General features: G+C 40.6%; 1 protein-coding gene and 1 long non-coding RNA gene across 2 annotated transcripts in view; both read left to right on the forward strand.

The window, feature by feature from the left end:
* Positions 1–1,005: 1,005 nt before the first annotated feature.
* Positions 1,006–4,974, forward strand: LOC147150135 (uncharacterized). The gene is made up of 3 exons (XR_015086189.1): positions 1,006–1,149; positions 2,220–2,369; positions 4,545–4,974. It is a non-coding gene; the product is annotated as an uncharacterized LOC147150135 (long non-coding RNA).
* A 20,391-nt stretch (positions 4,975–25,365) lies between these two features.
* Positions 25,366–26,260, forward strand: part of zfhx3b (zinc finger homeobox 3b) — a 402,832-nt gene continuing 401,937 nt past the window's right edge. Inside the window, exon 1 of the mRNA XM_086024981.1 lies at positions 25,366–25,577. The gene's annotated coding sequence lies outside the window, so the exon portion shown is untranslated. The remainder of the gene's footprint in view (positions 25,578–26,260) is intronic.

Genomic DNA, 26,260 nt, shown 5'->3' on the forward strand with positions numbered 1-26,260 from the left:
CTTCATGATGATTGATTGTGAGGATCGCACCATCATTAGCCTAATAGCATGTTTGCCTGTCAAATGCCTTTTTTGGATGATTTCGGAAAACAAACACACACTACACACAAATACAACTACTTCAACACACAAGAAGAGTCCAGTTACCAGGATTCAACCTTAGCAGGTTACTATGACCTCGATGAATGGGAATCTACAAAGATCAACAACAAAAAACACAATTCTTATCAAGCACAATCGTGTTTTTTAAATTGATATTTCGGTAGTAAGTTACAAATGACTTATTTAGGCTATCATAATACAAAATGAGAACACTAGCGAGCAGCTACATCAGGCCAAATCTGATGTCCACATTCTTGAATGAAGACTAACCAGCCATACTCCTAATCACTGGTCACGCACCAGGCCACGCCCCTTGAAGGGACACATACAACATTACAGCTATTGTTGTTATGACACTTTAAAAAAAAGTGAGTTTATTTCTCTACATTCTTATGTTTTCTCATAGGTCAAGGTACCCCTGGAGATGATAATGATCTGAATCATAGATTTTCATTTAGCCATATGTTTGTAAATGTACTAGGCAAAGTGGTTTAGAAGTGCACTGCATCACACTGGGAGCTGTTTGCGATGTGCAAATGCAAAATAGAAATTGTTTACAAATTGAACAATGGAAATAGTTATTGGACTTTCCAAGTCAGTTGGGTTATAGAAGTAATGTCCCTATAATCCAGACAGGACCTCTGGGCACCAGACACAAATATGTAATAGATTCCACACTCATAAGGTCCAGATGTTGTGATGTGATGATATTTCTCTATAGCTACTTGATGTAATACATGGATGATAGAAAAGCAGATGGAATAGGTTTGTGTGGAAAAACATCATTAATACAAGTACAGTGCAATCACAGTCCACATCAGCTTTTCAATTAAAGCAGGGGTCACCAACTCCGGTCCTCGAGGGCACCTGTCCTGCAGGTTTTCAATCTCTCCCTGCTGTAACACACCTGTTAAAATGATCAGGATCGTTATCAGGCTTCTCAAGAGCTTGCTGATGAGCTGATCATTTGAATCAGGTGTGTGCCCTCGAGGACCGGAGTTGGTGACCCCTGAATTAAAGAGTTGTGCCTAATATTCTTCTGCAAAGGTAATAATGCTCATTCTTCCACTCATTCTTATGTCTTGACTATGTCTTACCTGTAATGTTTTTTTTCCCCCAATACCACCGTTCACTGCTGTATGATGTTTCTGCACGCTAGTAGGTCAGGTTTTGCATACTAGTATGGTTGCCAACCGTCCCTTGAAAAACGGAATCATCTTTACATAGTCTTTACATACTTTTGGTGAGTCTGACACATTGCTTATGGACATACACTTAGATGTTGTCAAAAAGCAGCTAAAACCAAATAAACCACGACTTTCAAATGACTCCAGAGATGCTAACCCTTTAAACACCAATCTGATAAGGAGCATTAATTCACAATACAATACAATACAGGCATGTACGTTTATATATTTGGATTTATTTCAACATACGTTTATAATTATCTTAATCGTATCGGTCAAAACGTAAGCACGGTACCGGTAGCTAGCTGACGTTTAATTGTCTGCTTTCTGGTAAGCATTTTGTTGTTTTTTTCTTACTCAAGTCATTGAAATGAAACATTAAATACATTTTTTTTTTTTAAATGACTCTTTGCCTTATATTTCATTTAACTGTCGAAACGTGTATTATATACAATACTTGATTGTTAGACACCAGCATAGACTGTCAGACTCATTTAGCTTCTTTGAATGTGACATGTGTATTTAATTATATAATAATTTGAAATGCATGGTGTGAAAAATGTACTCCACCACTCATTTACATAAAAATATTTTGTCATACTTATTTTAGCAGATCAATTCCATTAGGATTTGTTGCTTTGTCAGATACTTTCCACTTAATATTGTTTAAAAAAAATGAAGTGCTGAACAAACTACAGTAGTATTCCCACAGACTGTTTATTTTGTTTAAACCAGAGGGTGGTCTCACCAATCATAAAACAGATTCAATCCAATCATGAAGGACATGTTCATGTTCCTCAGATGTTTTTATTATTATTTTTTAACCACAACACCACCATGCTGCTCCGACGATGCCTCCAAATCTTTCATGCGTTCCTCATCACTATTTCAACTGTTTTGGCTCTCTATTGTTTGTCCTTGGCACGAGAGACGGCACAGTGAATCCCTGGCTCCAGTCCCCCGGCACTTTTGGCTCCGAGGCAAGCGACCCCAAGTGCGAGAACAAAGGCCTTTGCGAGGAGATGATCAGGAATCTGCGGTGCAGTCAACCAGCGCGCACTGGAGTGCTGTCACAATGCGGTGGGTTCATCTCCGTGCTCCATATTGTGGTCTAAAACGACAGGAGTTCAGTCATCAGTGTTGACAGTCGCACACAGTTTTTCTTCTCCCGCCACTTTGACGAACTCCTATTCTGGGAAGGGAACATTGAGGATTCACAGCACATTACTCAAACATAAGAGTGCGCTCTGATCGAATCACTCAACAGTCAGCATTTTGTGGCTCAGGCCGTAATCCCGTTTTATCCGCCATTTACGGATGAACAGATATTTAAACGATGATTAAGAAAAGGTTAGGTTTTTCCTTGGGGTGAAAGGCCGTATTTGTTGCATCTCGCCCCGCATGCACTTGTATTTCTATTTTTTCTAACATAACATTTTTACCTTTGTTTTAATGGACTTTAATCAGGGCCTAATGATTTTGAAATACTTCCCCCCCCGCCCAATATTGAGATATAAATGTTATAGAGGTACTACTTTGAAGAGGAAAATATCTTTTTTACTGTGCTCTTAGTGTCAAACAAAAATGAATATTATTAACTTTAGTAATTGACGTTTTGTGAAAAAGGACCTCGGGTATACTGAATGTTAAGACTGATTATGAATACTTATCTACTGGTGTTCATGTATATCAATAGTACTGCATACTGACTGAAGACATAGTTTCTCACATAATGTCACCTATGTTAGTTTCCAGTGACAAAATTATTCTAAACGATGAGTTCTTTTGAGAACCGTTATGCACAACTTTACTCAAAGGGTCCATTATTATAAATAGATTGTATATATTTACTGGTATTGAAGTTACATAAACCCAGTGTGATCAAAGTAGTCTAATTATAGAGGAAGTTTGCTTCTGTCAACACAACAAAGAAGATACACACAAGCCAGTTGTGAGGAGCGCCGGCTCATCATGGTCGGTTGCTTCTTTTGAACCTTCTTTGGTGATTATTTCCCCCTTTTGATAGGCTACTAAGCCAATGAATGGAGAGTTTTCCGCCACTTTGGTCTCAATTGAGCAATAAAACAAGTGGAAAGAAAAGCCAACATAAACATGCTTGAGGGCCAGTGTTATTGTTAGTTTGAATTGTTCAATCCTCAGTGGACTTGTACTGTGGCTCTAGTACCCAGCCAGTTAACCACAGAAAAAGGAATAAGATGCTTGGGTTAAACACAAGTTGAATTGGTGAAATGGAAGAAACTGACCCTGAAGAAACTGACCCTGGTAATCATAACAACACAACGGAAATACAAATATCCTTATGGTTATTTTTTTTGACTTATCAAACACAAATTTTAAGCACAACGGGCCCTATTTTTGTCAAACTGTGCGCATGGGTAGAGTTTTCTCTCTTTTGGTATTTTGCTAGACGAACGCAGTTAGAAGAGAACAATTGTGCCGGTGTGCGCCGTTGTGGGAGGGAACACAGTCGACTCCCAGCCAATCTAAGCGGCTCCCCTCATTCCCTTTAAATTCAGAGCACACCCGGAGAGCCGTGCTGTCTACATGGCTTGTAGATGCAGGAGGCCGGAGCGCACAAAGTACATTAAAAAGGAACTGCAAGATTTCCACTTGCGGATTATGTAAAGTTGGCCACTATGGATGAGCACTTGGAGATCGCCTTCCATCCCTGATCGTGTGTGTTGTGGTGGGTGTTAAAGGGGGTGGGGTCTCACAAAGGGTGCCATTCGAGCTTGGACCCCACTTCTCACAGAGCTCTTCAAACAGCACATCAATACAATTTTATTTACATAGCGCATTTCATAACAGCTAGCGGCTCAAGAGGCAGAAATCACATATAAAATGGCAACATATTTTCTCAGGTTCAAAGTGGAGCTCTTGTTGGCTGAAATATGGACATTTTTAGGCAGTCACAGATGATAACAAAGCTGTTCTTTTGTGTACTCTGTAAGCTAAAATTGATTGAAGATAAGGGCCAAGAGTGTTGTGCCACTTCTCACTGGAACACAATTACTGATCATCGGGAAAGAAAGGCAGTAAAGGCATTTAATCCACAATTTTTCACTGTGTTACTATGTCACTGTCTGTTTGGATTAGTGTTTTATACGGCATTCAGTTTAGTTAAACAGTACTTTATGAAGGACATGAATTGTATACAGTATTTATAATAATGTATGGTATATTGCTCCTTGACTTTCAACACTTGAATTTGCCGTTTTGTCCCTGTTACATAAGCCTGTTGCCGCCCAGGGTACGCCAAGGCATGCAGAGCGCAACGCGTGTCAGATGTTGGAGACGGTTGTAAAACTCATCTCCAGCAACCACTGTATCTATCAGGCTTTTCTCATAAGCAAAGTGGAAAACGAAGCTCACATCTATTTGACCTTCCCCCTTCTTCTGAGAAAATAATACTGTACCCGTAAGTGCCAACCGCCGACTTAATGCTGTTGACATTAATTACGGGACACTCAATTGAGAAGAGAGCACAGATGGGATGCATTCGTCACTCTTGAAGAAGACCTCTTCAGGATGAAGCAAGGTTATGCAACAGACAGTATTTCAAAGTTGTATGCAGTCCGTGTAATGACATTGTTGTGATGGACATATTGTTGTTAAAAATGCAATTTATAAATAAAAGAACATAAAATATTTCCGGGGGCAAAAACGTTTAGCTTTTTTTTTTTCCTCTCTCTTGTTTTTCATTTTATTGACTTATCTCAGCTGCTTCATATTTAGGACACCCAGCATTTATATTTCATTTATACTTTGTACTTATATCCCATATTTAGGAGGCCCAAATGAATGATAACAAAAGAGGACCGCTTTTCACAATACAGTGAATTTATAAAGTATACACACCCCTATTCAAATGGCAGGTTTTTGCAATGTAAAAAAAATTGATAAAAATAAATCACCCATTTAAAACAAGCATATCGGCGCTTTCCTGCGAAAAACACATATGTCCAATTTTGTAATTTTTGTTTTACATTTTCATGTTAATGGGATCTCTGTCACGCGGAAACCCCATTCACGTAAAAATAACAAAAAACGGAATAAATGGACATAAGTGTTTTTCACAGAACAGCGACAATATGTGTCACTGACAACTTGACTCAACTGAATTTTCATTTTATTTTGAACATCCATCAAATCTAGAAGTATTTTATAAAAGAAGATAACGTTAAGTTATACTCGCGTGCTGATTCACTGGCACCCAGACTAAACACTTTTTACGCTGTACGTCTTCTTCTCTGTGCTCGTTCGTAGGTGTGAATGAGAGTGTGACTATTTCTTTGGCTATATGTGCCCGAAGATTGGTTGGTGACCAGTCCATGGTGTACCACCTCACGTCTTGCCAAAAGTCCGCTGGCAGAAGCCCCGGCTCACCTGTGACCCGACTAAGGAGAAGCAGTGTCGAAAAATGGATGGACTTGAGTTCCAGCTCTCAAGGCATCACAAACGCTGTCCTTTCGACTTCTGACTTCATACCCAAGCTTACACATCAACTTTTAGTCTGATGGTAAAGAATGCTTAGTGAACCAGGACCAAATGTGGGAATGAACCCATTATTATTACTTTGAAGCACAGTATTATTTTTATTTTTTCCTTTGATCCAGACCAAGCATAAACACAGCCTTAAAGTTCATAGTAGTGTGAAGTGCGGTCTGGTCAATTTATTTTAGGTTAAAGAAAGTAAGAGCTATGATAAACATGGGAGAGTTTGTTTTTAAAGTGGGTTGTAGTCTTGCTGTAGTTTTTTTTTTTTTTTTAATTCTGTGTTGTACAATATACAGCAGTATGTAAATACGTATGTGGACGTGTGCAGACGTCAGCGCGGCGTTTTCAACTGGAAACCAGTCATTTACGATGTACTTGTTCAGGAGTATCCTTTAACTAAATATTCCCAGCTGGAGCATTTCGAATTAGCTTCCCTGCCAGTTCTATGTCATTAATACAGGCTCTAACTGAGCCAAATGGAATTAGCATCTCCGATAATACCCTGAGGTCACTTTTCCCATGTTACTGATGTCACTGAGCTATCTGCATTCACGTTGGCACTCACAACTCATGCCAAGACAAATGTCAGTCTGGGCCTGGCTCCCTTGAAACGAGCCCGTGGTGAGTTTACAGTCTTTGAAAATCCCTTGCCTTTTTGCCCGGTGGTTCCTTAAGGGCTCTGGGAAATGTTTGGTTCCCAGACAGAAAAGAGTGAAACGCGTCAAGCTTGAGACAGGTTTTCTAGGATTGTTGGGAGACTCTCTCAAAGTTTCTCTCAAGAGTTGAAATATGTGGGCCCTTGTTGACTATTTGAAATACGGTATCAGCTTCTCTTTCTAAGACAAAGGCTGACCTCTATGTGCAACCATAAGTCAAGTTTCGATTATCAGTGATGAATGTATACCATATTTACTTTAGTCTTTGCATTTTGAATCACCGGCATTCATCTTAAAAGAATGTTTCTCTAGCTGGATCTGGACTTGATTTGACGTGCACTGTTTCTTGTTAAGAGAGCCAACCATTATGTTATCATGGTATAACACACAAACCAGTGGAGGTTCTTTTTTTTTTTTTTTCCATTCTACGATTCATAGTCACTAATTATGATAGTGGGTGGATGACTGTATTTACAAGTGTCGTTCTATTTAAAATCCGGTTCAGACAAACAGTCTGTGGGGAGAAGACAGAACAACATTTTTGTTCTGGTCCCTCCAAGAAAAATGAGCGTAAATTATATTTTGGGAGTGGTGGTTGGATTTGACGTCTGAGTTAACCAACACACTCGCTTTTTGTGGCATTGTCTTTTTGGAACGAACGTGAGCAGTAAGAGCAGATCAGAGTGCTGACACGAGTGTGAATCCTGATAGGCCTGCTGACGCACATGAACTTCACGGGGACTGATGGAAGCTGCGTCAGCCAGGTGGTTTTTGCGAAACCAATGACACGTGTCTCAATGAGAACCAGGCGGCTTCATTATACTGTCGTCACAGTGGAGGGGGTCGATCCGGACCCTATTTTTCAAAGTTTGATTTTGAACCTTCCAACAGGGGCTTTGTTTGCCTTTCGTTTTCTAATGTGGGATGCTGACGTCTATCCCAATTGACTTTGAAAGGCGGGGTACACCCTGGACTGATCACCTGTCAATCACAAGACTGACACATAAAGACTGACAGCCATTCACACTCATTCACCTATGGACGATTTAACGTTTTCACATACTGTACATGTCATGTTTTTGGACGGTGTAAAGAAGATGAAGTACAGGGGGAATCGCTCCACAAAGAATCCAACCCTTGGACCATTATGCTCCCCCAAAGCAATGCCAATTGGCATTTCACAAGTTTTCTCAATGACAGGCAGGACACACAAATTTACTGATCAGACAGCCCCTACCTGTGAGTTTCTCAACGGACAATAAATCCTGGCTGCAGACGCAAAGTTGGAGGGAAATTCACGGAAAGGAACGTGTACAGTGGGAAGCGAAGAAAAAAGACATACTTGAAAATCCCCAAAATCTGATGATGTATGGCTGACACGCACCAACTGGAAGAAGGTCACGTAAAGAGCATCTGTTTCAGTGAATGTGATGAAATTTGAATTTCTGTTCATGGAAGATTGCAAAAGAAATCTGCAGGTAGAAAAAAACGAAAGCTGCTCACATCACAAACGTGATTGGAGGAAACGGTAGAGGTAACCTTTTTATTAATCATCGGAAAGGAGAACCCATACATTCTAATCTAAACATCAAATTCACTGCACTGTCATGTTTTGTTTCCAGTCCTTCCAATGCATCATGTCAATTTCTTTTAAAATCTTCAGAAATTAACATGCCAAGGAACTATGTCAAAATAAATTGGGGAAGTTCATTCAGCCCAAAGTAGTGCTTTGCAACAATCTTTGTGGTCTACTGGTGCCAAGGAACAACAAGTTTGTTGATGTGAGTTGAGGAGCTTCATTTAGACCAAAGTAGTGCTTTACTGCCATCTTGTGGTATCTATAGGCAATTATAAGTCTTTTTTATGGGTGCGTCATTTACTGGCAGATTTTTTTTTTTTTTTTTTTTTTTTTAGCAATCAGGGCTGACCTGTTTTCTGAAGCTAAGCCATGATTGGTTGTCATCTGAGCCCTGTGATGTCATTTTTAGTCGATAGCAAGTTACAAAATGGCTGACCCCTGAGATGGACAGAAACAGGTGCATTTTACTGCTTAACTCGTATTCCACAAACAGTATTAATCAGAATGCTTTGTTTCGACTGGTGGGCATGCATAGAACATATTCTTGGAAAGAAGATATTGGGGTTGAGGTCCCCTTTAAACTTCAGAAACATCAGAATGCTGAACACCTCTGTTAAAATCGGCTATACATCTTTAGTTAAACGGATCCTTTAATTTCTACTGAAATAAAGTGATTGATAATTATAATACAATTGGTGTTTGGCTCATTTTTTTTGTGTTTTCTGAAAAAAAGGAAAAAATGACCTGCACCACTATTTTAGGAAGGTAACAAAAGGAGGGAATATCCTTTAACAGTGTTCACTTCTGCTTTAAACTCCCAGCCACGTAGAGAAGACAGTTGTTCACGTGATGGATCAACATCACACTTTTATCCTTGGTGTTGTTTTTCCCTTTTTTTTTTTTTCACCACAGTCGCTTTTATTCAGCGTGAAGGCACCGCTACTCCGTGGACTTTGGTGTCTTCAATTGCAGTGGCCTCCATCCACACTTTGGGATTGATGAGTTTCTGGGGTGATTATATAACGCAGGAATTTAGCCAGTAAACAATAAAGTGCGACTGTGCTCCATAAATATAACATATAGCTTTGCTTCCACCAAAGTCATCATTCACGCCGCAGTACATTAAGTCACGCGTCTTTAAACATGTTCAGAGCGAGATCCAAATTCCCTATGGAAGCACCAAACCGAATTGGTTTTAACTAGAAAACTGTCACAGATCCCTGTGTGGTCGTCTCAGAGAGATCACTACCAAGTATTAAATCAGAAATGGATTCACCCAAGAAGGAAAATTATTTCCAAATGTAAATCTTAATTTAAATCAGGGTTTCGGTGAATAATGTCATTGTTTCCCCATCACACTGGGAACATTTCCTGGATCAAAGCAGGTTCAAATGTGAAGCGGGACACCTGAAAGATGGAACTTTCAAAATGAATACAATTCACGATTTATGGATTTGTTTTCATCCAGAATCGTCAAATATTAAGACCGAAGCCTAGCAACGGTGGCAAACTTCAAAAGTTCACGGAACAACTGCCCACTTTTGCTCGCTTGAGCGTCCATATATTTCAAGTATGCATGCAACCTGTTTCAACCATATCCTTTAACTGCGTGTGGCTTTATCACATGGTGTCTAGTTCACCATCCAAATGGAGCTGTGCAGTTCACTCTGTTGGAAAAAAAATGTCAGCTACCTGTACATTTTTCCAAACTCAGTAAAGGGGGCACATAGATACACTACGGCGAAGTACGACGGATGAATCAACGCCATTAATAAACCTTATATTTGCTTTTTGTTTTTCTTACTGGTGGCCAACAGATTTTGGCTGCTCTCACACGTTGGCGTCGGTAAGTTGTGGTTGGCAGGGGCGTAGTCGCATCAGTAGTTTGTGTATGTTTGCTCGAGAAATTTTATCACAAGTGAGTAAGGTCCAGAAGCAGATTCTCACTTTTGCTGCGGCGGGAAGAAACATACCAACTCTTTCAAATGATCATGTGTGAAATCAATACATCACATTTTGACAGCGGAGTGTGCTGATACCAACCCCCCTGAAGAAATCCTGGGAACAAGCAGAGATGTGACGCACTCTTTACCGAGTTCTGCTTCTCTCTCTCCATATTTAACGCAATTCTGAATGCGTGGAATAAACCGTCACTTACTGTGCAACTCGCCGTCTGTTCCATCACTGTACATGATGCCAGACCACAAGATGTTGAATAACATTGTGTCATATCTGACGTTGAAGGACACTCATGCCAGGGACAGATTGGACGTCCATAAAACCATGATATATGATGCATCCATTTCAGGAAAATATTGCACATACGTGCGCACGGCTTAGCACTCCAACTGGCCGTTAAGATAAGATGATCTGTCTTTATTACGCCAGTTATTGTATAAAAAGGGACCATTATACCAATGTGTCTTACTGCAGTGGAAATTCCCCTTGAGAAGTGTTGAGGTTTGGTCCCACTGGGAAGGGACTTGGTGTTTTTACGTAACAAGGTGACTTCAAGGCTCCCCTACATCATGGTGGGCCACAAACCTCAAGGTCCGCAGCATCTCGTCCCTTGGAGCTTTAAGAGCAACAAGGCTGGTGGAAATTCAGCACATTGGGCTTGGAAAGGTGAACTGGGATAGTGCTAAGCCCACACCGCCGCCTTGTCCTAGCAAACACAGCTGTACCTGCACCGCACGTCACAAATGACCCAGAATAGCTACCCGTGAAACTGTGTTAAACAAGTATTTAGTTTAAGACCCTCAAATGTAAAGTCTCCTCTTTTGCTAGCTTGTTTCGTCTTTATTGCTATAACTTTAAAACTCTTGTAAAAATAGTATTCACCCAAAGCAGAAGCTGTGTCGTCTCATAAAAGCATACTTTTGCGTATTTATCAAGAGCGCTGAGGCCATCTTGTACAGTAAATTGCACTATAAAGCTTACACAACAATCGCCTAATTGTACTTCACAGCTCAGCTCACCGGTGGGAGAACACTATTTGGACCTTGTTACTCTAATTTTGTTTGTCTAGCCCACATTTGGAACACTTTATTGGACTGTCTCAGATTTTAAGAGAAAAGGAAGCACAGTTTGCATTTGCTTTTACTTGCCAGCAATATGGTCTTTTATTAACATTAGCTTTAGTAACTATGATATATATATATATATATATATATATATATATATATATATATATATATATATATATATATATATATATATATATATATATATAAATTATATTCGTGCTTGGAAAAAAAAAATGTTGCTGAATTGAAATGATTAAACAATCAAAACAAAGTGTGGGCGAAAATATCTTCACAGGGATGAGAACGACTCATTGACAGATTTAGAAAATGCTTGATTTTAGTTGTTGCTGCTGAGGGCGGCCCAACCAGTTATTAAATTGAGATGGAAGTTCCTTTTCACATGGGGGCCAGGTAGCTTTGAGTACCGTAGTTGTTTTTCCCCTTAATAAATGAAATTATCAATTGAAAATGGCGCATTTATGTGGGGGAAATTAAAAACAAACAAATAACAACAACCAAAATAAAAAAAAAAATTAAAAAAAATTAAAAAATTGAGAAAAATCCTTTTTCATGACACATACAGGAATATAGTAGAATGAATCATATTACAAGATTGACTCTTTCTAAAGGTTCACTGAGACCAAGGCAAGGGGCGGCTCTTTGCATGGCTATATTTAGTTAGAAGAAGTTTCCAGTCATGAATACATAACACAAAGAAGACTGCTGTCTGTCTAGTAAAAACATTTGGACACTGGACTTCATAGGCACGACTTTTTTTTCAGACGGGTAAGCTCCCTCTCCTCCCAACTGAACTGACTTGTTTAATAACAGATGAATATGGATGACCATTGGAAAGGCTAACTTCCTTGGCTGTCATAAGCCCATATGAAAGCATAGGCCCATTACTATCGCTGAAAAGCGATTTGTGTGATCTGCCACTTATGCCTGGACAAAAGAGCCAGGGAGACAATTTTGGCTGGGCATAGAGGGTAAAATTGCTTACAACTTTGAAGCCGAGCTCAAGGCCGGGTCTCGGCAGCCATGTATGAGGGGGCAGCCACAAATCTTGAGGCACCTTTTATCATGTCTAACTGACAAATCCACTCACTTGGACACTAAACAAGTTTGGAATTGGACTAGAAGATTGGAAGTTGGGTCTCAGCTCGCTGCAGACAGCCATTCCTCACAGCGAGCCGGCAGCAGGCCGATACTCTGAGCAGAGTGAAAAGGGGAGATGGAGCCGAGTTGAGAAACATGACACGAGAAAAAACTAGAATATATTTTATATTTGAGGGGGCAAGTAGGAGGAGAGAGGAGTGAGATAAATAATTAAACTACAGGGAGTCCTTGAATTACAACGTACGCGACCTACGACGTTTGACGTGAAAATTACAGTTGCTCAGGTAACGACCAATCGCAGCTCACCTGTTTTCTGAAGCTAAGCCATGATTGGTCGTTACCTGAGCCCTGAGCATTTGTGATGTCATTTTCAGTCGACAGAAATAACAAAATGGCCGCCCCGAGAAGTCTAAAAATGGGTGGATTTTGCTGCTTAACTCATATTCCACAAACACAATATTATTCAGACTGCTAGGAACATGTTTTTGAAAAAAATCTTTTTGAGTTGACTTCCACTTTAAGGCCACTTTTGTCCTGTCTGCAGGAAATCAAAGCCTGGATGGCACTCAAAATAAATGTATTAAAATGATGCTGCTCGCCTCCTAACTGGTGCGTGTAAGAGGGAGCACATAACTCCATTTCTGGTCTCCCTTCCCTGGCACCCGGTACATTTTAGAGTTCATTTTAATAAGATACTTGTATTTGTTTTCTAATCTTTAAATGGTCTCGCCCTACCTTACCATTCATTCTGAGCTCCTTCACTACACAGTAGGGCTGCTCAATTATGAGATTTTGGACCGAAACTGAATTATCTGGATAAAACAATTTTTTTTATTTTTGGTGTATCTATATGCCACCGTAGTTTCCTCTGCATTTCCGCTTCCTCCCACGAGCACGCATACCGGAAAAACTACAACACCATCCATGGCTACCGGCGATTCTGCTATTTGCTCAGCCAAGTGAGCGTTTGGTGAATAAATCGGGCAAAAATAGATCCGTATCGTAGCGTCTGCCCCGCATGTACAATACAACACGTGAGCAAGTAACTCAACGTCTGAAAGGCGTCACTTTTTTTCTCCTCTACAACAGACCTCTGGTCATGACTATGCATCTCGACTTAAGCTTGACAGTGCATTGTATTATTGAGTGACATTTTTGCACTAATCATTGATTTATGTTTAAGTAAGACCAGGGAGAAAGGTGAAAGGCTAGTCACTAGCTGGTTGGCAAAATGACTTGCTGACAGACTGTTTGGTTTACAGACTTGACTGTCTATCTTCTCTCATGTTGATGATTTCGTTTCAGATGGTATATGCACTTTCTTCTTTCATTATTGGTTTGATTAAGAACAGATCTGAAATCTATTGTGTAAGTAAAATGTAAAATGTTCTGTGTGTATTAAGTTAAATTGACTAGCATTTTGAGTTCAAAGAAAGAAAAAATAAGTTTAAATAAAAGACATTCAAAATACTTCATTTTTCATTATTTTTTTTTGTTTTACAAAGAAATCGTAATCGTAGAATCGGGGTTGAGAGGAAATAATCAGGATTTTCTTGTTAGGCAAAATCAAACAGTCCTACCACACAGATGGTGATGAGGTGAGAAGGATAGACGGGAGAGAAAATAAAGAGAAGATTGGTGCATCCAGGGAGAGCCCTCTGCAGTCCAGGCCTATAGCAGCTAACTAAGAGATGATCAAATACATGCCAGAGTCAACCCTGACTATGAGCTTTATCATAAGGGAAAGTTTTAAGTTTACTATTGAATAGAGAGTAAACAGTTAATCTTGTATCAATTTAGCATGTGGTCTAAATGACAAAGAAAATTTCTATGTGCTTGTAAACTCAACCTAACTATCTAGAAGTCGATAGAGTTTTGAATATATTACTAGGAGGCATTGCGTTATGTCGGATAGTTTTGCGAGCTTCCAAATATCGTGCGAAGATGTTCCCATTCAAACTTTACAACCTCTTCTTTCCGCTTCTCACATCGGAGGTCGCCACAACGAGTCGTGTATAACTTGCATGATTTATATGGCTCGGTTTTTATGCTGACTTCCCTTCCTGATGAAACCCTCACATTTATTTGAGCTTGGGACAGGCACTGGGGATATCCAACGTGATGCTTAAAAAAGGTACAAAAGAGATCGGCTGCCTCTGATTTTCATATAGCTGACATTTGCCATTGACGTGTTAAAATTGCTGGTGCCAGAGTGTTAAAGAGAGGATGAGTACAGAGTAAGTCAAAGTATAGGCGGGAAAAAAAGTAAAAAAAAAAAGTCTCAGGTGACAGGAGCATCAAGAAGTTGGTAGCAATGCTTAAACAACACTTTTGTAGCAGCTTTTGACCAAGAGAACTTGCAGTGATGACTTTGGGAGAAACTCAGTGTTTCCCTAAGAATCTGAACTTAAAGTGTAAGTCAACCCAAATATATATTTTTAAAGAATATATTCTATGAAGGACCACTCGTTGAAACACAGCATTCTGATTAATATTGTGTTTGTGGAATATGAGTTAAACAACAACACCCATCAATTTTTGGCCATCTCGCGGGGCGGCCATTTTGTCACTTCTGTCGACTGAAAATGACATCACACACCCTCAGGGCTCAGATAACGACCGATCATGGCTCTGTTTCAGAAAACAGGTCAGCCGTGATTGGTCGTTATCTGAGGAAACTGTGATGTCATTTTCAGTCGACAAAAATTATAAAATGGCCGCCCCCTTAGATGGCTAAAAACGTTTGGATATTGCTGCTTAACTCATATTTCATATTAATCATATTGCCTTGTTTCAACTAGTGGGACTGCATAGAATATATTCTTGCAAAAAAATATGTTGGGGTTGACATCCACTTTAAGGACTGTTTTGGGTAAAAGGAAAATCATTAAACACAAAGAAGTCCAACTGCCTTTAATTTCACATTCACCCGTTCAAGCAGGAGTTGAATCAGCAATCTTCCATCAGCTCAGATGCCTGATGTGTTTTATTGGGGATGACTCTGGATCACTCATGTCTATAAAAGACAAGATCTGTTTCAGTTCATCTCTAGGTTGACTTCTTTGCAAACAAAGTTCACTCTTACATTGCTACTCCTGAACGCTGACGTATAAATAAAGCATGGATATTTAGTGGCGGTTTTCAGTTAGTGTTTTCCCAATGTTTTTTCTTTTTTTCCCCTTACTATATAAAATTAACAACAATAATATAATAACACCGAGAAGAAGAAGAAGAGAAAAAAACCCAATAGGAAAAGTTTGACAAACTGTGACTGACAGCCAAGGACAAGAGGAGTGTCCCAATGTTTTCTATTGACTCGTGTCACCCAGTGATCCAAAAGAGGAAGGTTCGCCGGTTCAACATGATGATTAAATTTGATGTACACAATTTAGGATTTAATTACCTTTGATTTAATGAATGATGTCAGTGTTTCCCAACTGTCCCATCCGTGTCCAAACTCTTTCCCGGCAAAACCTTTCCACACCAGCCTAATCAGCATGACTTGTGCGTAGATGGCAACTTTTGAAGGTTACACAATATTTATTCATGGCCAGACTTCTAAGGCACTCCACAATGTTTGGCTGCCTCTGTGTTGAAACTCTCTCAGTGATGCAGAAAATGGAACTAATGTGAGGACTTTGCATAAATTTGTGTAAAACAATGTTAACCGAGAGCAAATGTTGAGCTTTGAGTGTCGACCACTGTGCTGTCTTTGAGCCTGCCAGACCAATAGAATGCCGACACAGCGGACCCCTGGGAAAGAAAGCAACATCACAACAATGAAAGTATAACAACCAACCACCATCTCGTGTTCTGTTGAGTCCAATTAACCGTTTGGAGTTGTTGAGAGAGAAGCGAGCCGGATCAGAATGTTCTGTACTGCCATCCGAGTAAGGTTTATACGGGAAGGATGACGGTACATCTTTGATTCACTTCAATTGTTCAAAACAAAGTACCGGCAAGTACCGGTACAATTTAAGGCTACAATTAGACACATTTATTTTATAGCTGCTAATCCAACGTTACCTATAATACTCATATAACGAGAGATTCATACAAATACCATCCCGGACAGATTGCAAGGTATATTCGGATACATTTAAAATGAACTGGTGCAATGTCTCTGTTAATGCAGTTTCTTTGGTTGAATACGAAATCTAACGTCGGCACACCACACCAATGGTCCAACATGACTAGAAGTGGTTTTCTATTCTGCAAACGAACTCTGATGTGCTCCGGATGCGTTGAACGCTACATAGACTTGTGTAAGACGAACAACGGGAGGCATCAGGTCAAGGAGACTCCGTGAAGGAAATCATCAGTATAAAACAAGCGTTCAAACAGAGGACCTCAGAGCGTTTTATTTTTTTAGATTTTGAATGCATCCAATATAAAAACTGTACTAAAAGTGTATTTACAGTAACCCAGCAGGCATGTTTTGCGTCACAAATCCTGTCTGCGTTGTGACTTGGTTCATGCAAATGAATGGTAAAAATCGATGTTGATAATCATATCACATTCTGCTATCAACATCATTGAAGAGTGCATATAGACTATATGCAAAATCTACACAGAAAGGCCCATGCGGACATTGATTTGAACTTGGAATTTTTATGTAATGTAATTCAGTGCTAACCACTGAACCTCTGCTATTTTCTAAATTGTTTTTAATTGTTGGCGTTTAGGTGCCAGTGCGGTTGTCTAACCGTCTGGCTCTGTTGTTCGTCACAAATGGCATCAATGTTAAAATGGTTATGTATTTTCATTGCACTGCATTCCCTACAAAATGTCACGGTCAAGATCCAGAGGAAAATCTGGTAATATTTAATAATAAAACAATAAAAGGCTGAAACCCCTCCTCTGCCTGGGAGCTGACAGTCTAACAGACTCATTTTCACAGATGATTTGTATCTCTTTTCTATTACTGCTTATCTTAAGTAGGCTGTGCCAGAGCCACATACGTTGTAAAATCAACTCCCGTTGCTGGCAGTAGTGTGTATGCGTTCTTCCCAAAAGTGCGTCGTTCCCCCATCTGCCCCCTAATTTCCACTCTCCATAAGAGCCTATGCACAGTTAAGACGAGACTGCTCTATAGGATGAAACACGCTGTACTGTACGTGGCTGATTGGGGCGCGGCCAGTGTTGTGCAATGTGTGCTGTCAGTGAAATGTAAACTTGGGAAGACCCACACCATCTGCGGTGAGGAGACCTTCCACTCCTAACACCGAACCCCTTGGCTTTACGAGATTATATAATGTTATATAACCGATTAAAACGTTATTCCGCTAATTGGGTACAGCTGATGTCACAGGCCCGATACTGGCGGCTCAATAGGGAAGAGAACGCCTCACTATTTTGCTAAGATGATTGCAGTCTTGCTTGCGTTTAGATTATACCCACTGCTGTGGATTTAGTTGCCATCGGCTTGAGGGATAAACAGAAGTCTGATTTGCTACTCTGTTTTTCTAAGATATAAGTGATTAACGTGGAAAAACAAATGGAGGAGAACTGCTTTCATAATGAACACGCGTTTGCCAGCAATTTGATAAAATAAGTGAATGCAGCCCCTCTGAGATGTTGAGGCCCTTCATCCCCCTCCTGATAGGGACTCACCAACACTTACCCTTGCCCAGAAAGGATTCGCATGTCATTCTCCTAGTTTAAGCGCGGTACTGATTGTTTACTCCTTGTAGACTGCAAACTTGGAACCATTCATGACCTCCAGGGAAGGAATTGAATTCTAAGAAAAACAACTAACACAAGCATTTGATACTATAGAGGGGTTTCAGAGTGCACTGAAAAAAAATGATGGTTGAATTTACTCAATTATATTTCGTCAGGTGGATCCACAAAATAAATGAATCTGGATCCAGATATATTTGTTAAGTAGATGTATAGTTGATTTAAAAAATGTATCTGGATACAGATGATTATATTTCATGCAACCACTTGAAGAAATAAAATTGAGTAAATGATGCACAGCCCCTCTTTAATGGTATGCCCCAGTTGCAGGTGGGAGGGTTACCTGATGTGACAATGAGGAAATACAAACACGCTTGAGCGCACGTAGTTGTCTCACATGTTGCGATGACATACAGCTTCCCACACGGAAACGGATGCACCACGCAGCTCATTGCTGCTGCTGAAAAGTAAACATTACTAAACAAGCTACTCACCCACGTTCCCCCTTAGCCGCCACCTTCCAGATCGTTTTCGCAATAAAATTAAATGCATCGTCTAGTCATGCCTTTATGGTTGTAGCAGGCACGATATGCATTGTTGTCGCTGTCTTTTTGACGTGAGGCCCCCCGACTTGTTTCAAAACAATTTGTGTCCACGAGTATATTCAGACGCTGGCACATCAAGGTGGAGTTCATGCACTTTTTCTGGCGTTCACTACTTCCGGAAATACGCCATAGCAAACCTGCAGTGTATAGTGGTTTGCTGGCATGCTTTTGTTTTGAAGGCCGGGAAGGAGGGGAAGTGTGCAAAATAAATAAGTAACTTGACTACGACTTCTGCCATAATCCCTATCCCGCGGAAGTAGAAAGAAGCCTAAAAAGAAGCCTTTCACCGAGTAGGCTGAGATGAAGTTTGGCCGCCTCGCGAGCACGTCACACGCATGAGGGCCGATTAGTGGGCCGGACTAAAATCAACTCCAGTCATGCTTAGTCCAGCCATTTTTTTAAATTTGTCACCCCCCACCGCTCCGCCCCAAAAATGGGCATCCGTCTGGGCCGGAGGGTCCGACCGGTCCGGCCCAGGGACGGACTGCCCAGCTCTGCTAATTTTGACACACCACAGAGAAGAGTGTTGGTACCAAGTGTTGGAAAGGTTTAAATCAATTTTAAAAAATGCCAAGATTATAAAATGAGGCTTCAAAACTGTGAAAAATCAAAGAAATTGTCCCCACTCTCAAACGCTCTGAATTCACTCTACAGAGTCTTTAATAGGTTATATTCAGTTCTTGGGAATCTGGCTGGCACATCAGCAGCCACTTCTCTAACATTCCAGATTGCGTTGCAGGTCAAATTGAGACTGGTAGTCGGAATCGTGCATGTTGACTCTCGGAGGTACTGAGTGACACTGGGCTTTCCTAGCCCTCATTATATTATTTCCAATCCGCTAGGGGCTTTCAGATGAAATTTCCAGATGAACCTAAGATGCACTATAACCTTCATGGATGAACTTAACTTGACCTCTCTAAACTCTTAAAGGCATGTCCAACTTTTCAATATTTCATTCTTTGCACAACCTCTGGTTCTCTAAGGAGCTCAACAGCAGAATTCAAGTGGTAATTTTTTTTTTTCAATTTCCAAGGACGTCCACTTCTTTGCTTCCTGTGACTCTTCCAGTCTCTGAATTTCTTTTGCATGTCATGCTCAGTGTCCACTTCCCTCCGAGACCACCCCGTTTGATGGCGAAGAACTGTCGATTATTTATTATATGTCGTCGTGGCAGGGATGGGAATTCCAGGTCCAGAAAATAAAAAAAAAAACCCTGCCACAGATTCTGCGTCTTGGTCTCATGATGCCAAAATCTGAACAGCATGATGGAGATCTGTATCTGTTCGTCGTGGTAACGAAGGAGTCGAGCCAAAAGACGAAGCTCTTGATTTACCGGTCGATCTACGTTCCCACCCTGACTTACGGTCACGAGCTGTGGGTCGTGACCGAAAGAACAAGACCCCGAATACAAGCGGCCAAAATGAGTTTCCTCCGCAGGGTGTCCCTTCGAAATAGCGTGAGAAGCTCAGTCATCCGGGAGGGACTCCGAGTCGAGCCGCTGCTCCTCCATGTTGAGAGGAGCCAGCTGAGGTGGCTCGGGCATCTGATTCGGATGCCTCCTGGACGCCTCCTTGGTGAGGTGTTCCGGGCATGTCTCACCAGCAGGAGGCCCAGAGGACGACCCAGGACACAATGGAGAGACGTACGTATGTCTCCCGGCTGGCCTGGGAACGCCTTGGGATCCCTCCGAAAGAGTTGGAGGATGTGGCTGGGGAGAGGGAAGTCTGGGCTTCCCTGCTGAAACTGCCTCTGTGACCCGACCCCGGATAAGTGGTGGACGATGGATGGATGGATGGATGGATGGCACATGTACTGTGAACTAGTGCTAAAGTTTAAAACAGTCAAATTGAAAAGCGTTAATGACTTTTCAACGCGTCATATTTATTCTTTATTCCTCTTTATTACTTGCAAACAAATTCCTCCATGCCTTGGCCTCGCCATGCATAACTGACCTCCTCCATCTCTGCTCTCCTTCCCGGAAGGTGCGGTCATCTGACGCCGGTTTGCTTCTCCATCCCACACCAAACTGCGAACTTTGATGACAGAGCTCCCAGGGCCCTGGCCTCCTATTTTCACATAGTAAACAAAAGTGCAGCGCTGTTTCCAGTGCTCGTCTTTTGGAAAAAAAAAAGGAAAACTCCTCTCCTGTAGTTTCTGCAGTCTTTGGGCACCCCCTGCTGATGAATGCAGTTCTTGCACATCAGCACTCAGACAAAACCCTGGGGAAAGAAAGGGAATTAATGAGGCTAGTGACTGGTTTGACAAATGACAAAATGACCCAGTCATTGATAGAAGAAAGTGTGTTGTGTCCTAGCATACCTCTCCTCCCAAATCTATTTGTTTCTGGTTTTCCTGGGTGCCACTAGAACGTTATGGTCATTTTTTGACGTGACTGAGTCTGTACACCTCAGTGCCAGCCGGACTGGGTAAACCACGAGGAAGAACTCGGTCAGCCGGCCAGACAGACAGATGTGAGGGTAGGAATTTAGCAGGACACTCCAAGACAGATCAGGTTCAACACAATATTCAAATGGCTCTCCCCCCCCAGCTCTACTTCACGTTTGGCTTTCTGTCCGTCTTGGCTTCACCTAGCAGGTTGTCCACCAAAATTTCAAGCCATATTCTGCAGGTGAGACAATATCAACAAAATCCCTCATAACAGGTTATTGACTAAATGTCCTAAATAACCATGACATGGACACTTCTCTGCCGTCCATAAACTAACAAATTGAATCTTCATTTTTAGCACTTCATGCAAAATTCAAAATATATGCATGTACACTTCACTCAGTTTCAAGTTATTAGGAATTCCAAATAGGAACACAGAAAAATAACCAGTTAGTGATGGACGAATGTCATCACTTTCACACTCGTTCTGCTCACATATGCAGGAGTTGTGTGTGTTTCCTATTATAGCAGCCAATCGCTCATTCTGTGGTCCTTCTTTTTTTTTCAGCTCCAAAATCCTTGTCTTTGCAACCACCTTAATATCAAACCACACTTACTTTCCCTCGTGCAGACCTCAGGTGACAGCTTCTGTGATAGAGGCCCTTGTATGTTTCTCATTGACACTTCCATTGAAACACTTTAAAAAAAAAAAAAAAAGGTTGTTTTGCTTGTATCCATTTCTGACACAAATTTCTTCTTTTAATTTTAGGGGCCTTCAAACCTCCTTGTGGATCTTGTTTTGATGCATCAAACGGATATTCTTTCATTGGAAATAAGAGTGTGCTTTATACAGATTGCAGATCGCTGACACAAGCCCGTTAATTAGGATCATTTTGAATTCAATCACAGACTCACAGCACGTGTCACCAATCAGAAAGTGATTTTGTATGTACACTGAACATTTCTATGCCTTTATTAATGATTGAGTGCCACTGAGTGCAAAGTGACTAATGTTTGAACACACAGTATGTTGTGATTGAACAAGATTGTATGACTTGACTTGACTTTATTAAATTTTGCCACAGCAAATTGTTTGAGACTTGAAGCTGAAGAGTAAGACTTGACTAATGAATTGCACATACAGTACGTGACTTACTGCGACCTCTGATTGATTTCATCTCAATTCACCCACAAATTTATTAACTCAGTGTCTGCATTCCATGATTTTGGCACATGGCGACATTAGTCACTGGTGCTCTCCCAGTGTTTTTCCACTTAGCTCTCCACTCTGCCAGTCAGCTACATCCACCTATTTGAAGAGAAGTCAACTCAAACATATTTTACTCAAGAATATGTTCCATGTAAGACCATAGTTTGAGACAAGGCATTCTGATAAATATTGCGTTTGTGGAATAAGAGTTAATCCACCCGTTTTTAGCCATCTACGGGGGCGGCCATTTTGTCACTTCTGTTGACTGAAACTGACATCACAACTACTCAGGGCTTAGGTAAAGACCAATCACGGCTGACCTGTTTTCTGAAGCTGAGCCGTGATTGGTCGTTACCTCAGCCCTGAGCAGTTGTGATGTCATTTTCAGTCGACAGAAGTGACAAAATGGCCGACCCCTGGGATGGCTAAAAAGGGTTGGATTTTGCTGCTTAACTCATATTCCACAAACACAATATTAACGAGAATTTCATGTTTCAACTAGTGGGCCTGCTGGGAACATATTCTTGAAGAAAATGTGTTTGGGTTGCTTTCCGCTTTAAGGCTAACCTGATCACTGACTCATTGCCAGATTGTTTGTTTTGCATCCATGCAAGACTCTCCAGCAGTTTTTCAAGGATTAATCTTCCATTAACTATCCTGTCTGCCCCTGACCTTCCTGCCTTGTCATTCTCTGTGGAAAGCCCTCAGCCTCTCACCCGCCCAGACCACGAGTTTGATCTTAACACGTTTGCCTGTCCCCGTGGCTATTTGGTGTTTTGCTACAACAACTCATTCCCAATCTTCAAAGACTCTTTAACTGGATTTTGAAGTTAACTGCTCTCTTTTTTTCCTGGACTTTGAAGTCAACTGTGTTGCCACTCACCTGTTTGTTGCTGGACTTGTCGCAATTGTACATTTCGCCATCTAGTGGAAGAACATCTAATTGCGCTGACACTCAATATATTTTGCCGGCTCGGGATAATGTCGGCTCATAGCGAGCACAGGTGATTTCACAACGAAGGAATGAGCCTCAGAAAAGGGGTAAGAATGTGATGGTTGTCAAAGTGAGTTTGCAATCTGAGAGCTGTGAAGGATCACGTTCATCATCTGATGTATTTTCTATGCACATGGTTGTTATGCATATAGATGAACAGAGAAACACAATCACTGAGCTAATGGTGCAATTAATTTGGCTGTGATTTGATGGGTTCCCAGGGCAATTAAGTCATTCCTGAGTCCAGCCTAGAGCTAGAATTTTAATACAACCTACACCTTTCTCATTATCGTACGACTTCATGTAAGCTGTACCTGGTGCACAGGTCCCACTCTAATATCCTCGGTTCTATACATGGTGATGAAATCTCTCTTATTCCGAACGTTGAGCTACAAGAAAATCTAGATAAGACAACCTCATGCAAATGTTGGTGATTTTATTTGTAAAAAATTCTTTAAAAAAAGCTGCTATTTCACTCAGTCTCTTTGCTTTCTTGAGCTCACTCCTTTCATGTTGCTTTTCAGTCGTGGAAACAGTTGGGGACGAAGTGCCATCCATTTATTCAAATGTTGACTTTAAAAAACAAATCAGCATGCGCGTGGCCTTGAATGTATATTAAAGCCAGTCCCAAACCAAAAATAGGCCTGAAGGATGATTTAAAATGACAACTGCCGTTGGTGGGTGCCTGAGGGTTGTAAAGAAATCTTCAATCTCTGCTATGTTAATTATGGTTTATTTACATGACAGCGCCAAAGAAATTATAAATGGAAGGGTTTTTCCTCAGGTCTTTGAAAAGTTTCCTTTCAGAGTCGATAACGTTAACGTACAAACAAGCAAACAAACAAACAGAAAAACAAACAAACAATCAAACAAACGTATCATTTCACTCACCATCTCTTCTCACTCCAGCTTTCAAACACTGTCCTACATTAACAACACTGCTTCTTTTTGTCTTTGCCCATTAGTCTGCCGAACATGCGGAATATACAAAGCATGTAAGTACACAAGGTTCACATACTGTCAGCCCTTTTCAGGTAATTGTGGTTTTCCTATTTGTTGAAAGATGACATAAGGGCAGATGCATGACAAGTCATTATGCACTCACATACTTTAGGAAAGAAGGACCCTTCAGCTATAATTCACTATTGATTCCGAGTTCTCCGATTGTTTATGTTATTGTTTCCATGGCTGGGCTTTGTTCCCAGTGATAATGACTTTCAAGTTGTTTTCCTGTTGTAAATTGGGTCTACTTAAAGATTCCCTTGACATCACAAAAAAAAAGACCTAAATCAGGAATTAATGGAAATTCTGCATTTCTGTCAATGCTTTGAGGGGCTCTTTTTTCATTTACGTTTATTTCAACCAATGAATTATTAGCAGCAACATTTTTGATTCCATCACAGTTAATTTATGGTCCAAGGAAGATCAGGATTATGTCAGATATGAAAAGTTGAGCTACTGCTACAGTTTAAGAAACAAACTCATCACTTAATCATCACTTAATCAATAAATAAGAATATAATTAAAAGTGCAATTCAATTAATTATGCATGATCACAATTATTGTGGTCTATTCTGTAACTGTGATTGTTGCACGCACTTAGAAAATGCGACAAGTGCCAGACTGTTAGGGTGGTACATCAGAGCAGCATGCAGAGATGGGGGACTCGAGTCAAGCCATATGACTTGAGTCAGACTCGAGTTACTATTTTTAGAACTTACGACTAGCTTGCCAAAAACACGTGAATGAGTTGACTTGACTTGGGACTTGGTATCTAAGTGACTGGACTTGACTTGACAAGTAAAATAAGATAAGATAAGAAGGCTTTTATTGATCCCACAGAGGGGAAATTTTCAGCCTTACAGCAGCAAAGATATAGGTCACACAGAGACGGCGGCATAATGTCGCCATTAATGTATAACATTAACAGCAAACATTCAGAATCAAGCCTATGTAAATATACATTGAGGAAAAAAATACTGTAAGTGACAGTGCTTCAGTGAAATATAAGGAACAGCATTGGATACAAATAAAAATGCAGTAGTGGGGAATGTTGATTATTGCACAATATATAAGATCAGGTGCAGGACTGCACGATTGCACTAATGTCCGCCAGATAGTAGAGACTACCCGATGTTCTTGTCAAGTCATCCTGTTTCTAGTTTTAAATTTGCATTCGAACACAGTTTGCCTTTGTAGGAAGGAAAGCAAGAACGAGAGAAAAAAAAAAAAGTTTTTTTTTTGTTCATTCACGCCAATTTGGCAACCCGGTCAGCGTCACTTGTTAGTGTGATGTGGCAACGTAAACACCAACAGCGTCGGAGCAACTCAGAGGATTACCAATTTGAATTGATGGATTATTTTGTCCATGACGTTTGCAAAAACAGAAAACGCATGGTTTACACCTTACGGGATGAAGAAACAACAGCAACAGCACGTGAAGAAACAGCAACAACAACAGCAACAACAACGTCTAACTTCATTGGTCTTTATTACAAAACCCACAGAGAGGTAAGACAACCTTAGTTTAACTAGCGATATGAACACTGGTTTGGGAAAAATATTTTGAACATTTAGGCAGAGGTAGGTAATCCAGAGTTAGGTAAAGTTAGCACCAGATTGGCACATTCGGAGTTGTCCGTTCAATAACTCCAAAATGCAACGTCATTGTAACGCAAAGGATGGCTTTGTCCACTCTCTGTAGGGTAGCCGAAGAGCTACAACTCGAATTTCAGCAACACAATTTGTGGTCTGAACACAAATTGTGCGGTTGTGCTTTTTCATTAGGCTCCGCTGAGACGTGTTCCAAGGGACCGTCAACAAATAGCAAGCAGCGAAATGAAGACGGACTATTAATAATAAAACAAAAACGTTTTTTAATTTTCATTGTCATGTTTCTTCAATGGTTACACACAGAAGATCTCCAGCTGGTTACAGTACAACCCTCATTTTAGTGAAAGAATAATAATAAATGAGATTTAAGAAGGGGGTTGTATCAATACTCAATAACTTCATGAGTGTACATAATTAGGCCCCCAAAATCACATCACACATTGATGGGGACTACTTGCTTCTACTACAACTCTCTCAAAATGAGGACTACTTGCTTCTACTACAACTCTCGTAGTAGAAGCAAGTAGTAGAACTCTCGTAGTAGAAGCAAGTAGTCCTCATTTTGAGAGAGTTGTAGTAGA

The sequence above is a fragment of the Filicampus tigris genome, chromosome 3 (assembly GCF_054856515.1).
Source record: "Filicampus tigris isolate MCC_2025a chromosome 3, RoL_Ftig_1.0, whole genome shotgun sequence".
NCBI classification, from domain to species: Eukaryota; Metazoa; Chordata; class Actinopteri; order Syngnathiformes; family Syngnathidae; genus Filicampus; species Filicampus tigris.